Source organism: Paroedura picta, chromosome 1 (assembly GCF_049243985.1).
Source record: "Paroedura picta isolate Pp20150507F chromosome 1, Ppicta_v3.0, whole genome shotgun sequence".
NCBI lineage: Eukaryota > Metazoa > Chordata > Lepidosauria > Squamata > Gekkonidae > Paroedura > Paroedura picta.
Window position 1 is genome coordinate 164,854,957 of NC_135369.1, and position 15,505 is coordinate 164,870,461.

General features: G+C 43.9%; 1 long non-coding RNA gene across 1 annotated transcript; it reads left to right on the forward strand.

The window, feature by feature from the left end:
- The first annotated feature begins 489 nt into the window (after positions 1-489).
- On the forward strand, positions 490-11,991 carry LOC143819687 (uncharacterized). The gene is made up of 4 exons (XR_013225056.1): positions 490-526; positions 10,310-10,380; positions 10,879-10,963; positions 11,934-11,991. It is a non-coding gene; the product is annotated as an uncharacterized LOC143819687 (long non-coding RNA).
- Positions 11,992-15,505: the final 3,514 nt, after the last annotated feature.

Consider the following 15,505-nt stretch of genomic DNA (forward strand, 5'->3'; position numbering starts at 1 on the left):
CAGAATATGGGCTGTGACCCAGAATTCTGGAACTGGATGCAAGGTATATAATCCAACCAACAAATTAAAACTTTAATGCATGGAAAACCAACAGTGGTGATTTCTGGTTGAAAAAGGAACATGTCAGGGCCGCGTCATGTCACCGCTGTTAATTATCCTAGCGGTAGAGACTTTAGCTAAGAAGATTAGACAAGACACAAGGATCAAAGGAATAAAAGTGGATGACAGAATTTGAAATGAAAAGTTATGCAGACAATGTGGTTTTGAACAGCTTTGGATCCACAAAAAATTGTTTCAGTATGTAATGGAACATATTGGAGAATTCAGATTCTTTTTCAAGAAGACAAAAGGGATAATGAAATTCTTAATGCAACAAAAAGATATTATAAAATGTATAGAATGAACAGGAGCCACTGATTAAGACTTTTTTTGACTTGCTCATTAACTGTTATGGGGTTCTTTTTCTTTCATTATAGACCTCCTGAGCAATGGCTTCTCAGAGCAATCCAAGGAGAAAGACACTCAGGTATTCACTACATAGAGAGGTGATTCTAGAGCATGCTGTTTAGTAAATATAATGGCACATTAACCTCTGCACTGTTTGAAATGATGCCATCAGCTATACTTTCCGGACATTGCTCTCAAACAAGTTTTGCTCAAAGCCGCTGCATATGTGGGAATTCCCGTTTGGAAGGTCTCCCCCACTATGTTCTGGCCTGCTTCTTGTACTCAGAACCTAGAGACCAATTCCTTGCCAAGGATAATATCCATCATTCTGATTCTGAGAAATTAACCTGAGGTTTACTAGATACTGAAACCTGCGTCTCACATTGGAACGGCATTTTTTGCTCGGGCTGCCAGGAAGCAAAAGTATTTGCTAAAATGTTTTTAATGAGCGCCACCAATGCTGATCTTATATATCTTACTATGACACATTTTGTTTTATTTTTGCTGATTTTATATATTATGCTGGGGAAAACCTCTGTTTTACTTTTCAACTTTTATGGATTCGTTTTCATTTTGTAAAGGCCTTCGGCTATATACAATAAATGTAATATAATACATACAATTACGTAAGTTTTATGTTATTACTCATACAAATAAACTGCCCTTGGTAGTTCTCATTGCTTGGGGACATGGTGAAAGGCTGCAACAAGAATATTCTGTATAATAAAGGGGAAAAATGTTTTCGAGGTGATTTCTGCAGCTGTTGAGAAAGTTCATTCAACCAGCCCCTTGTCAAGAACCAGATGTTACTTGCAGCCCAGGAAACCAAGAATTTGTACAATACATATTGATGATTGGTCTTTATTGTTGAATTCAGTACAGAAAATGTTTGTAAATTTCATATTTCTTGTTTATGATTCAGGGGGGGAATTAAATGTGTAAAAATTTGGAATGAAATGCCAAATTGCCCATGAACACCTGCTTTTTCTAACCAAGAGTACTTCTTGAAGGCCAAGCTAAACACTACTGTTTTTTAAAAGCTGGGTCCTTGGAACCGAGACCCAACTTGTCTTACTCATAACCACCCCAGTAGCTGCTGGCATCAGCTTTGGGGGAGGGTGCCCATATCGGCTCAGAATAGCATCATGAGGGGAGGGCTGGTCATGTCCTCCTGGTCACAATCTCTTGTCTTATATGTGTGGGTGGTAGCCTTGAACCTCTCTTAGGAGACAAAACAGGATGGCTCTCCCTTCCACAGTTCTAAACGGAATCACACCCTTCTAAGTTCACTGAAGTTGGTGGGCTTAGAACAGCCTTTCTCAACATTGAGAAACCCCAGAAACATTTTTCAGGCTTCAAGGAACCCCAGAAGTGGTGAGATCATGCAGAATACGGTAGGGAAGCCTCCCACCCCTTCCAGGCCCATCATTGGCCATTTGGGGGTGTCTGTGGAACGATATGACCGTATATGATCCTAACATTCAATAAATGTGTAACACATTTTTAAAGTATATTAAAAAATTAACTCCCACCCATATGGGAAACCCTTCAAGGGCCATCAAGAAACCCCAGGGTTTCATGAAACCCTGGTTGAGAAAGCCTGGTTTGGAAGGATGTAACTCTGTGCAGAATAGTGCTGGAATTTTTTAAAATTATTGTTCCAATGCTAGTTCTAAATGTATGTCCAGTGCAGTGAAGAAGACAAAGTGAAGTCTAAAAATGGAAAGGCAAATGAGAACCTTTATGTTTGCTGGGCCCTAGACTATGCTTTAAACTTCTGATACTGTTTCCCACTCAAACTCCATAAAAGTCTGGTTCCTGAATATATTTGAACAACACTGAATTATCCGGGTAGATGTAAAGCCTCTAGCACTTGTGGCTCCTCCAACAACCTCTAGTCATAGAGACTAATGAGAAACCTTGCTAAGACTTTTCCTTCCATGTTGTCTTTCTCGTAGCCCCTTCCCTTTTCAAATCTCTGTCATTTACTATCAACCATGGTAATAGGCCCTTGATTTCTCTGTGCTTTCTCTTTCCACGCTGTGTGTCTACAATAAAACTGAGGCCAAAGCCACAGCTTGTGGCTGAGAATACCCAACTATTGCTAAATGACTGCAAGATGGCTAGACGGAGTAGAGGCTTTAACCTTTCCCTTCTCGATGCTTCCCTCCTGCAACTACACTTTCAGCCCACCTTGAACTTGGTAGATGGATTCTGGAAGGGCACCTGCTTGGCACCCACGAGGTTTCAACCTCAGTTCCTGGCATCTTCACTTAAAGATTCTTTGGTTCTATCAGACAAAGGCCTCCCTCACTGGAGTTGAGACTTTACAAGCAGGAGCAGAACAGAAAAATCTACGTATTGAAAGTGCATTATCCAAAGTGTGCGGAAAAGACAACTCCTTGCAGCATCTGTAGAACTTTGTTTCCAACAGGAAACTCCAGCGCAAAGGCGCACTGGAAGTACAATGAATCTAGACAATGAATCTAGACAATGCTGAGATGGCTGAACCAATGACATCATTAGTATCAAACTGAGTCATAGCTCAGAACCTTCGGTGTTCATCTTCAATACAATATCTTAAAGGTAAGGATAGTAAGATACTATAGCCCCTCCTACATTTCCCAGATTATTCCCACATCAGGAATCTCACACACACACACTTACCTACCTTTCCAAGATTACATACTTTGTTCTGTTGGCTGAGTTTAAATAGGCAAAGACGTGCCAAGCACCAAGCGGCTTAAAAGAATAAATCAGTTTTGTCGGAGGCTTTCATGGCCCAGTAACTGTTGCTGGGATCTTCGGAAGCAGGACACAGCAAGATGGGAATCTCTGGAAACCCAAAACAATCAGTGAAATAGTTTTATGAAGAAGAGACGCAAACAATGTACAGAAAGAGGAGAGAGAGGCCTAACTGTCTTGCTGTGCTGTTGTCTTCATTCATAGTGTTTGTTCTACCTGTTTTGGAGGCAATCAGGGAGGAAGTGTGCTCAAAGGAGCAGGAAGTCTCCAAAGAGCCAATCAGGACACTGGAGGAGGCTGTTTGGAAAACATCAGGAAGTTCCTAAACTAACTATGCTAAATACAATCTCCATCAATCACCCCTGTAGGACAAGATGCTAAAGGCAGCAAAGACAACCACTTGCTCCTTGAACCCATGCCATCATGGCAACTGATAGAAGAGTAGTGGCCCCCCTCTTGGAGATAATCAACCTCTTCCTTTGAACAGGAGAATTCCGGGGGGGCGGGGTTTAAAAGAGGCAGTGGTTCACCTGCTACTCAAAAAACCATCTTTGGGCCCGCAACGACCTTCTAACTACCACCCCAACTCACACTTAGTGTTTCTGGGAAAGATGCTTGAAAAGGCTGTTACGGACCACCTGTCAAAGCAAAAATAAAATGGGAGGGTAGGGCCCAGTGAAGCACCAAGCACACGGCAAGTCATGAGGCACTGGGATACCAATATGGCAAATTAAATATACAGAGTAGACTTCTATGGAGTCTTCAAATTTCCATTGTTCTTTATTCTTTGATATACAAGGAGCATTTCGCTCTTTAGCTTTTTCAAGGGACATCAATTCTTAAAAAATACAGAGGTACATTTAGTGGTTGTTCAAAAATAATTTATAAATGTATACCAACAATATAAATTACTCATGTCATGAATACATACTTAATGTCTTCAAAACCAACTTCAATTTTGTGAAATAATCTCTTAACAGTGAGTCTAAAACAGAAACAAAACATTCCAATTATTATAGTAACAAGAATATCTAGTATATAAATCAGTCATTGCAAAATTAAACAAAAACTAAGTCCTATATTGATATTATCATTTTAACTTTTTGACTCCAAGACATAATGGAGACGTACAAGGTTGTTTTAACAAATGCCACTCGTAGCTTATGGCGTTCCAGATGCACTTGAATCAGGATGGAAGGAATATTAAATACCATCTGTAATTGCCCACAGCTGTGGGACACTGCAAATCACCAAGGAGTCAACAGTTACAGTAGTTACAAAAAGCAGCGGAAATCCAACAGGTTGGTCAGCCCCTTAGGTTCCATAGTTCCAATTTTAAAAATTGCACGACTTTCCTCCTGTTCCACTAACTGATTAACATCTAGTCTCTTAAAGCTTTATTTTTCAAACTTTTGAAACACATAGCAACGCAATTGTTCCTATTTATGATTTTTACTTAAACAAGGTTCGACAATGGGGGCAGAAAAGATACCATTTTAAATTCGAGACTTATACTCGCTCCAGCGTGTTCTTATAGCACGAGTGCTTTTCCCAATGTAAATCAAGGAACAAGGGCATAAAATTATATATGACACAAGAACTTGCCCTGTGTATGGACCAACAGCATATTCTTCATATTTATTCATTCATTCATTCATTCATTCATTCATTCATTCATTCATTCATTCATTCATTCATTCATTCATTCATTTATCTGTAAACCGCCCGTGGCGCCAGTAAGGGGTTCTGGGGCGGGATGTGTCCGGGATGAGGAAGGGTCCAGATTGGACCCTTCCTCATGACAGACAATCGGAGGGACCAATCGGCAGGCGCTTTGCGCCTGCCGCTTGGTCCCTCTGATTCCCAGCCCCAGCAACTGCGAGCTGGGTTGCTCCCAGCCTGCAGTTGCAGGAGCAACCTCGTAGCTGCTCCCAGCCTGACGTGGTGAGAGGCACGAGGGAGCCCCCGGCAGTCGCACGGCTGCCGGGGGCTCCCTGCCCGGCGGCCTGACGCCGCCCCCGAAACACCAGGACTCCAGGAAGAAATGCAACCGCTCACCATGCCGCTCGCCTGGACTCGAGGAAGGAGTGCAGGTAGCCCCCCCCCCCCATACCCACTCTCACTCCTGGGGCCTGCTAGCGCCCATTGCATTTAGAACTGCAATGGGCTATATTTCTAGTTCTTTAGATTTCTATTCTGCTTAGTCTCAGATGAGTCAGGGCAGATTTTAAATTACACAAAATACTAAAATACAATCTGAAACCGGATTTAAATTAAAATTTCAAAATACGTTTTAATATCGCTCATAAAACATTCTAGTCTGGGACTGGGGAGGACATGATATAATTTCCCCAGAGAACTGACTTGTGGATGTAAGAAATCTGAAATTAGTTCTTGTTAGGTTTCAACCTAACATGTTTTTGAAGCATGCACACTGCAGATCTTCCGTATGCCAACGTGTTCTGCCTGGTCTATTTATTTACAAGAACCTGTCTAGCTCTGATTGAAATACCAAGACGGTTATTTTAAAAAAAATTGGATAAAGAATATCGTATCACCTGGTGCCTTAGTATTTATGAGCTTTCTTTTATGTGCAGGGATATTTGAGAAAAGATTTATCTTTTCTCTGCTCTAGAGAAAGATTATCTTTTCTGTGCTCTAGGGAGCTCCTCCACCAGGCATTTGCTTGAATCCGACTGACCCAACGTCTGCTGGTCACCCCTCAGAAACCCCCTCCATGAACCTGAAGCAGCCTGACCTCCTGGGGGGCTTGTCTAAGTTATCTTTTACTTGAAGCTACTGTTAGATTCTTGATATGTTATTTATGACCATATTATTTGTTTAGACTGTTCTATATATTACCCCTGCAATGTTTTATGTGAACCATCCTGAGCTGTACAGAAGGGCAGTATAGAAATGAAATGAAATGAAATGATGGACAGATGGATGGATGGACGGACAGACAGACAGACAGAGACTCTGGCATGGAAGCAAAGCTCTGAAGTAATGTAATATAGAAGCCAGTGTAGCACAGTAGCTAGACTGTTGTACTTCTATCAAGGAGACCTGTGTTTGAATCCTCCATTCTGCCAAGAAACCTTGCTGGGTGGCCTTGAATCGGCCATGAACCTCCGCCTAACCTACCTCACAAGGTTGTTGGGAGGATAAAATGTATACCACTTTGGGGAGAAAGGCACGGTAGGAATGAAGTAAATAGATATATAAAAATTGGTCCATTTCCTCCAAAAGGCAAAAATAGGAACAAGACAGGAATAGCAGAATAGCAGAGAAAGGGATCAGGAAACATGCCTGTCCCTGGAAAACAGAATCTATAGACCCTATGAATCTTGTTTGTTCATTTGTTGACTGCTGCTCTTGGCCCATCCAGCCCGCAGTGGCTAACAACAAATATAAAATACAGGGTTTAAATTACAAAACTCAAACAATATACTAAAATATAAAACGCAGACCTCCCCGTCCTGCATGCAATCCCCCCTCCCGCTCCCTGCTGCCATTCCCAGGTGGATGTAGACGTTAAGTCAGGGGTAGTCAAACTGCGGCCCTCCAGATGTCCATGGACTATAATTCCCAGGAGCCCCCTGCCAGCATTCGCTGGCAGGGGGCTCCTGGGAATTGTAGTCCATGGACATCTGGAGGGCCGCAGTTTGACTACCCCTGCGTTAAGTCATTGGAGAATATTGGAGATGGAGCCCAAGATCTTCCCTTAACCTAGCCTCAACCAGGGGCCTGGCAGAACAGCTCCGTTTTATAATCCCTAAGGAACTGCATTACCTCCGGCAGGGTCCGTAGATCTTCTGGGAGCCCATCCCACCAGGCGGGGCCAGGCGAACTTCGCACGGGCCGGGGGTCACCAGCTTATTGATATTGGCAGAGCGAAGAGTAGGTGACAGAAGTCAGAAGTCTTTTTTTAAAAAAACTTTAATCTCATTTTTGTAATAGCTATAAATGTTTATACATTTCGCAGAGGAAATGTGTGCTTCACCCACCTACACACATGCATTTAGCAATAGCCAGTGAGCTGCAACTAAGCAAATGTATTCACTCTACTGAAGGTGATCAAAAAGAAAAAAAAGGAAGGAAGGAACAACTAGGGAAGATTTCATTAAACACTGCTGTGTGTTCCTACCAACTAGGGCTGCCATCTCTGGGTTGGGAAGTGCCTGGAGACTTTGGGAACAAAGCCAGTAGTAGTAGGGATTTAGGGCAGGGAGGGATTTCAGTGGAATATGATGCTATGGAGGCCACCCTCCAAAGCAGCCATTTCCCCCAGGGAAATGGATCTCTTTAGTCTGGAGATAAGCTATAATTCCAGGGGATCCCCAGGTCCCACCTGGGGGCTGGCATCCCTATTACCAACCACTAGGTAAGATCATTGGCCAGCTGGCTTGCCCAAGAGGACACAAACAAATTGCAGAATGAACATGCAGACTGCAGCGGAACACGCCATACACCGAATGACTTGCAGAACAACTCCCCTTAATCTATCTGCCGTTTCAGCGTGGCAAGCAGATAGCCAAGGATAAGCAAGCTGAAACTGAATCCTGACAAAAGAGAAGTAATGTTGATCGGGAAGGCTGAGACCCTGAAGGGAATGGCTCGATGGTCTCTCGCTGTCTCGGTCAAGAGCCTGAGGGTGATTCTGGGTCTGAAGAAGCCAGCTGATGCAGCTGCATGAAAAAACTTTCGACCAAAGCAAAAAGCCACATGGACCTATGCAATGGTTTACCTTGAGACTAGACTACAGTAATGCACTCTTCTTGGTCTTCTTAAAGACAACTCAGAAAATGCAGTTGATGCAGTAAACCACACCTTGGCTGCTTTGGGGGGCTAAGAGGTATTTGCATATCACTCCAAACTCTGCAGACACTCAGTTGGTTTTCCTCCAGGCTTAATTCAGGCTTCGGAGTATTGCTTACAAAACCCTGATTGGTCACGTACCTGCCAGATTGCCTCTCCTGCTATGTTCCACTGTGTCTGCTTTGTTCACCAGAGCAAAACCTTCTGAAAGCTCTGTTCTTCAAATACCAACCAGTTGGTGGCCCCTGGCCCCAAAGAGGTTTGTTTGGCCTCAACCAGGGCCAGGACATTTTCCATCCTGGCCCCTTCCTGGTGGAATGAGCTCCCAAAGCATATCAGGGCCCTGCCGGAACTAACATACTTCCGCAGGGCCTACAAGACGGAGCTCTTCCGCCAGGCTTTTGGTTGGGGCCAAAGTTAACATCTATCCACCTACCCATTTATGGCCTCACACACCCATCCATCGGTCCATCTATCTATTCAATTATTCATTCCCTGACCAGCCTGACTTTGGGGGGAGAATTTCAGTAACTCGAATGGCATGGAATTCCAGTGACTCTAATAGATGCTCTGTGGAGTAACTGTTGTTGTTTTGAACCTATTGTTATTTATATTGAATTAATTTTAAACTTGAATTTGATTATTTTAGAATTATTACGTTTTATACAAATCTTGTACACCATCCTGAGCTAGCTTGCTGGAGGGTGGTCTAAATTTTGAATGAATGAATGAATGAATGAATTGAATGAATGAATGAATGAATGAATGAATGTGCAAACTTGTACAGTGAGCAGCTGTCCATTCCTACACATTCCCGGTGATTTCAGAAGGTGGCTGTCTTGGTCTATAGCAGAATGGCTAGTTGTCCAGTAGCAACAATATTTTTCAGGATATAAGCTTCGGTGAGTCCAAGCTCCATTCATCAAATACTCTGCAGTGGCTCCCATGCTATGCAATGGTCTGCCTGAGGTTATTATTAGCCCTTTTGTGTTCTGTTGTTTTAACATGAATCGTTGCCGTCGGATTCAATATTGGCATCAATCTCACGTTATCATATTTTGCACTCGGATTACTGATTGACTGCACAGTTCTATCATACTTGTTCTCCCCCTGAAATCCCATTGAGAAAGGTGAACAATACACAAAAATAACAAAATGACAACAGCGAGGCCGTTGTGGAGTCGTGCCCACAGCATAGCATATGGTCCGTGCTTGACAGTGACTAAACCACACTAATCCTGTTTGGATGTTCACTGGCTACAGGGTGCATAAGAATACACCCCCAAATATGTCGGTTCCTAGATGCGCCGTCCAGTACACTGAAAAGCAAGGTGTTTTGGATTACCTATGCAGGAACTGGCACGCATGCAAGCAAGCCGCAATAAATCATCATTTGACAAGGCAGCATCGTTCTGCTATAGCACCATTCAGGACTGGATTTCCCTGGTGTAGACAAGATAATTCCGTGGTGAATGACTGCTATAGCACAATGGCGGCAATATCCAACAATGTGTGGATACAGTCTTGATCTCATGGAGGCTGGGAATGGGACCAGTGATCACAAAGCCAATCGGCTGCCTCCACCTGTTCCCTGCTCATTAAATGAACACTTGTACAGAGAGAATGTGCAGATAGGCAGAGTCCCCTGATGCATATTGTGCATTGTTCCACCAGCCTTTATGATCTGACAAGGCCCTAGAGGAAGGAATCGAACCATATTGACGGCAAAGATTTGTGGTTTCAAAGCTGTTTTGAAGGGAAGGCGAGTGGTGGAGAGGGGGTTGTAAAAACAAAACACAAAATGTGCGTTTTTTGTTTCCTGACCCTGAGCAAACCACCACCAAGCACCCCTGCTGCTCGTTGTACATTTTGCTGAATCCTGGCAGATTTGCTTTCCAAGGAGTTATTGCAATTCCTGGTTTATTTGTCATTCCTGTCCTTGCGTTTAGGGCAATGCAAATGAATGGCTTTTAAGGAAACAATCTCGGATGCCTTGATTCATTACTTGCGGATGATACTTGTACATTAAGGAGTGCTCAGGAAAGCTGTGGGAAATGCTATTATATTGAACATGAATGTGTCACATTAATCTAATCACGGGGAAGTCACACATCATCCCCTGGCAGGGTTGCCGCAAATGCTTGTTTAGGCTTTGAAGATTAGGAGACCGTTTGCAACGCACTATTTTTCATTAGTCATGGGGAAATTTAATCTGCACACTAATGACCTCATTATGGAACCCTTGCTCAGTTGGACAGACACTAATGATGACTATTGACATTTGTGGGCCTGTCACCAGGGTAAGAAAACCCGGCTACAATCAACTCGTAAAAGAACACTGCAATGAATGCATTTGAACGTCTGCAACTGGTGAGAAAATTACATTAGTGGGGAGTAAGGAAAACCCAACATAATGCAGTCATCAATACTTTCCTACTAAATGTAACCTTATATACCCAGGAAATCCCTTTTACTTATCTTATGGGGGGACATCAAGGCCCAGGTTTTGTTTTTTTTTAACCATGGCTGCATGGTATTTGATGTAGTTCATTAGTGAGCCAGTTTGGAGAGCCAGTTTGGTGTAGTGGTTAGGAGTGCGGACTTCTAATCTGGCATACAGGGTTCGATTCTGCGCTCCCCCACATGCAACCAGCTGGGTGACCTTGGGCTCACCACAGCACTGATAAAACTGTTCTGACTGAGCAGGAATATCAGGGCTCTCTCAGCCTCACCCACCTCACAGGGTGTCTGTTGTGGGGAGAGGAATGGGAAGGCGACTGTAAGCCGCTTTGAGCCTCCTTCAGGTAGGGAAAAGCAGCATATAAGAACCAACTCTTCTTCTTCTTCTTCTTCTTCTTCTTCTTCTAGTTTTAGAAAATGAGCTGTGACCCATGAGATCCTTTGCCATAGGAAGTCGTTCAATCAATCACAAACACAACGCAAAGATTGCAAGGTTTGGAGTATGATTCCACATAAATTTTTGGAGACATTTGAATAAATTTTTAAAAATTCATTTACTGTGAAGAGCTCTGCATTTTGCATTTGGGAATCTGTACGTATGGGTGAGATCACTGGTGCTTGGCTAAGTTGTACAATATGCATGTTGATGGTTTTCTGAATGTGTGTCTGTTGGACCAATGCAGGAGGTGTAAAATGCATGCTGTCTCCATGCTTCCTGATGGGAGACCCCTCCTGCATCATGCCGCCATCTCATTGTGGCTTTTTTGCCTCCTGATGAGGTGGCAGAGAAGCAGGAAGCCTGGACAACCCGAAGTCTTCCCCCAGCACCTCAGGTTCCCAATCAACATGACCCACCGATCATTTCACAGCGGTGGTTTTGGGGACTCACTCTTCCACCCTCCCCCCCCCCAGTCCTGAATTTAATTATAAAAAAATACACTTCTGCATTGCCACAACAGTGAAACCTTTTTAAAAAATATCTTACACTTCCACGTTGCTATGGGATGATGCCACAATGATAAAACGTTTATTTAGATCTCTTTTGGGGATTCTTTATCTAATGGTTTCTCTTAATGTTCGGGCAGATTTGCGATAGGCTGGTCGTGGTAATTGGACCCCGATGGTTGTGTGTTCACAATGAAGATTTAAAACACAGGGCATGGATGCTAAGTTATGGGCTGCTTCCACAATCACCCCCCCCTTTTCTCATTCGTACCCCACTGCCAGAAAACACAAACAGGAATGTGTGTTTAGATTGGGTTGCTGCCCAATCCCAATATTACTGTGCACACTGAAGAGAACATTTCATTGTAACTGAGGGCATGGAACTTTGCAGTCCCATAGTTACATGGACCATGCCATTTTGTGTTTGGGGAGCGGTATTCAATCTGAAACAGGGAGGGGAAGGCAGGTGCAAGGGTGGGTACAATGCTACCAAGACTGTCACACATTTCTCTTTTCAGATGGGCTTGCCCATGTTTGCATCATGATTTGCAGTGCAACAAGCAAGGGGAAGCGGGATTTTGTGATTTCCCTCATTGCAGTATAGACTGGACAAAAAACCGCACCACCCACTGGAGAGCTACAGATTGCTGCCGATGTCATGACTAAGCAGCACTCAAACCTGTGAGCAATGAGATGCTGTGCAGGGGCAAATTCCTTTTGCGGAATCGGTTTTGTTTATATGTCTTTAGATTATGAAGAACACTTTGAAAGACAACAGCAACCAGTGGCTTCTCTGATATTGTACTTGGTTATCAGTATTCCATGTTGAAATCTATGCTATAGATTAGCAAACAAGATATCACTGTTTAGAAATACATGTTTACCATATTGAAGCAAGTGCAGCATTGTATTGGGAAGTTTATGCACAGTAGTGGCTTTGTGCTTGCAATTGACTGTATCCATTACTACCGTGGCTCTATTGGTTTGCCAGATAGGAAGTCATTCAGCAAATCACTCATTCTCAGCTTCAATCTCTAATACAGCAATATGGGAATAAAAATACTGGCATACCTTAGAGGGGTTCGGCAATGGCTACTAGTGGACACCCGCAAGAAACTTGGGGGAGCAGCTATCCTATCCCCCCCCCCTTGGTTCCTCCCACTACTTCTTTGTCATTCATGCTTGCTCCCTCCCTCCACCCTTTCTGTTGCTCTCCATCTCCCCCATGCCCATCACTGTTGCTCTCCTTCTGCTCCCCATTACTCCCTTTCTGCCCCCAGCTCATCACTCTCACTTTTTGCCCCACTCTGTCACTCTTTTTTTCTGCTCCCCCTGCCTCGTTTTTATTCCTTTCTCCCTCGTTTTGCCTCTCCCATCCCACCATTCTTTATTTCTCTCTGTTTCCCCATCTCCTCTTCTTGTCTCCATTGATAGGCACATTGCACTTCTCCCTCCCCAATCACTATCGTTGTTTTCTGGGCAACCATGAAGCGCAATTGACTTTAACCAGACCCAGGGCCTTTTCGGCCTTGGCTCCTGCCTAGTGGAAGGAGTTGCCAGCAGAGATCTGGGCCCTGATGGCACTAACAACATTTTGTGGGACCTGCAAAATGACCCTCTTCTATCAGGCCTATGGTTGAGGACCGGACAGCTGAGAACCAACTACGGGCCTTCCCCTACCTTACCATTCAGGTGCTCTCTCTATATCTTCCTTCTCCATGCTTATTCCCCCCCCCCCCCCGCCTGTGGAGACCATCAAGACTGAGAAGAGGGATTGAACAAGACAAGGGGGGTTGTGGGAGAGGCGGCCTAGAAAATAAAATATAAATAAATGAAATATGAATGACTCCTGGCCTCCTGCCCCTCATTGGCATTGGCATGGGGCTTGGTATGGCTCCCAGCCTCCAGCCTTGTGGTCATCATCACGTCTTCTCCTTTCCAATCGCCACTGTTCCTGACAGTCACTGCCTGGAGAAAAGAAATGTTCTTCCTGCAGCTATGCAGATAACACTTTCGTTTGGGTGGGCGTGACCTCAGAGGAAAACTTGGTAGCAATGCCATGTCCATCTAGGAGTTGCCAAAATCTCTTTGGTAAGACCACAGAATTTCTGGCAATTCCTAGAAAAAGTGTGACATCAATTCCAGGTTTTCCAGCCCAATTTTTCCCAACCTGGTGGCCATTTTTTTTTTAAGTCTCCCACCACTGTTTTAGGGAAATGGGAGCTGGGGCAAGGTATCCCCTGGCACCACGAAGGGCCTAGCAACTATGTTTTGAATACAACATGCTATATGAATGGTAAGTCTTAATGATATTAACATCTAAATAAATAAATTAGTTTGTGCATTTCTTCTCAGTGCAGTCCCTGTAATAGCACACAATAGTTGTGTCCATGACTCCCTGCATCTCAGAGGAATGGGAAGGCGACTGTAAGCCACTTTGAGCCTCCTTCGGGTAGGGAAAAGCGGCATATAAGAACCAACTCTTCTTCTTCTTCTTCTTCTTCTTCTTCTTCTTCTTCTTCTTCTTCTTCTTCTTCTTCTTCTCACTATCAGATTAATCAAGGCTGAGATACAGTAAGATACTTTAGGTTTTCTCAAAGTCTTGTATATACCAGTATATTTATGACCTCTCTATAAAGCAACATCTGAAGCTTTCTTCCAGCCTAAAAATAGTTGGGAAATTCCTGGAGATTTGGAGAAGGAACCTTGGAGGGAAGAGTTTGGGAAAGGAGCTCACTGTGAATGTTCTACCACAGAGGCCACCCTTGTAAGCTGCCATTTTCTTCAGTAGAACTTATCTCCGTTGCCCAGAGATCAGCATTAATTCATGAAGAACTCCAGCTTTCATCTGCAGGTTGCCAGCCCAAAGCCTTAGGAGTCTCCTTTCAGTTTAAATGGTTCTTTGGATGAAGGAAGAGCCATTGAAGTTGTAGGAGAGCAGTTCACCGAGTGAACTGATAGGATCCATTGCACCACCTTGGATTATGTGACTGAAGAAGAACTGTGGGTTTTTGTACCCACTTTTCATTACCTGAAGTAGTCCAAAGCAGCTTACAATCACTCACTCTCCCCACAACAGACACCCTATGAGGTAGGTGAGGGTGACAGAGCTCTGAAAGAACTGTAACTGTCCCAGGATAACCTAGCATGCCGCGTGATTTTCAAAGCAGCTTACAATTGCCTACCCTTCCTCTCCTACATCAGATACCCTGTGAGGTCGGTGGGGCTGAGAGAGCTCTGAGAGAACTGTGGCTGGCCCAAGTTCACATACTGGCTGTTTGTGGAGGATCAGAGAATCAAACTCTGTCATCCAGAACAGAGGCCACAGCTCTTTACTACTACACCATGCTGAGATGCAATAGTCCTCCTTGTTCTTTTAGAAGGAGAAGAGTTGGTTCTTACATATTGCTTTTCTCTACCCAAAGGAGTCTCAAAGCAGCTTACAGTTGCCTTCCCTTTCCTCTCCCCACAACAGACTCCCTGTGAGGGAGGTGAGGCTGAGAGAGCCCTGATATCACTGCTCCATCAGAACAGCTTTATCAGGGCTGTGGGGATGCCCAGGGTTACCCAGCTGGCTGCATGTGGGGGGAGTGCAGAATCAAACTTGGCTTGCCAGATTAGAAGTCCGCACTCCTAACCACTACACCAAGCTGGCTCTCTTTTACAATTTCCTTTTGCAAGTCTTCACCACTTGATCATGTGGCATGAAGGATGTTTGAGAAACACAATTACAAACCCCCTGTTGGTGTGTGGAATGAGTTTCGTAGGGCTTCTCCCCGGCATCCCAGTTCAAACATTTTGGATGTATTCGAGGCTGTTGCAGGATTTGATATGTTCTTCACACCATCAGTAAAGGTCGCGTTGGGCTAAGCAAGGAAGTTATACTGTTTATAATTCAAATATATTATGGAACCTTATATTATTTAGATTGTGGAACAAACATTTCCCACAAAATCTTGTACTCATTGCAGCTTCACAGGTGCCACCATTTTTGCTGGTAAACCAGAAGTGGCTTCCAGGATGGAGGGAGGTATTCTGGAGGTGTGGAAGACTGGAAGGATCCTGCAAGGCAAAAAAGAAAGAATGCAGC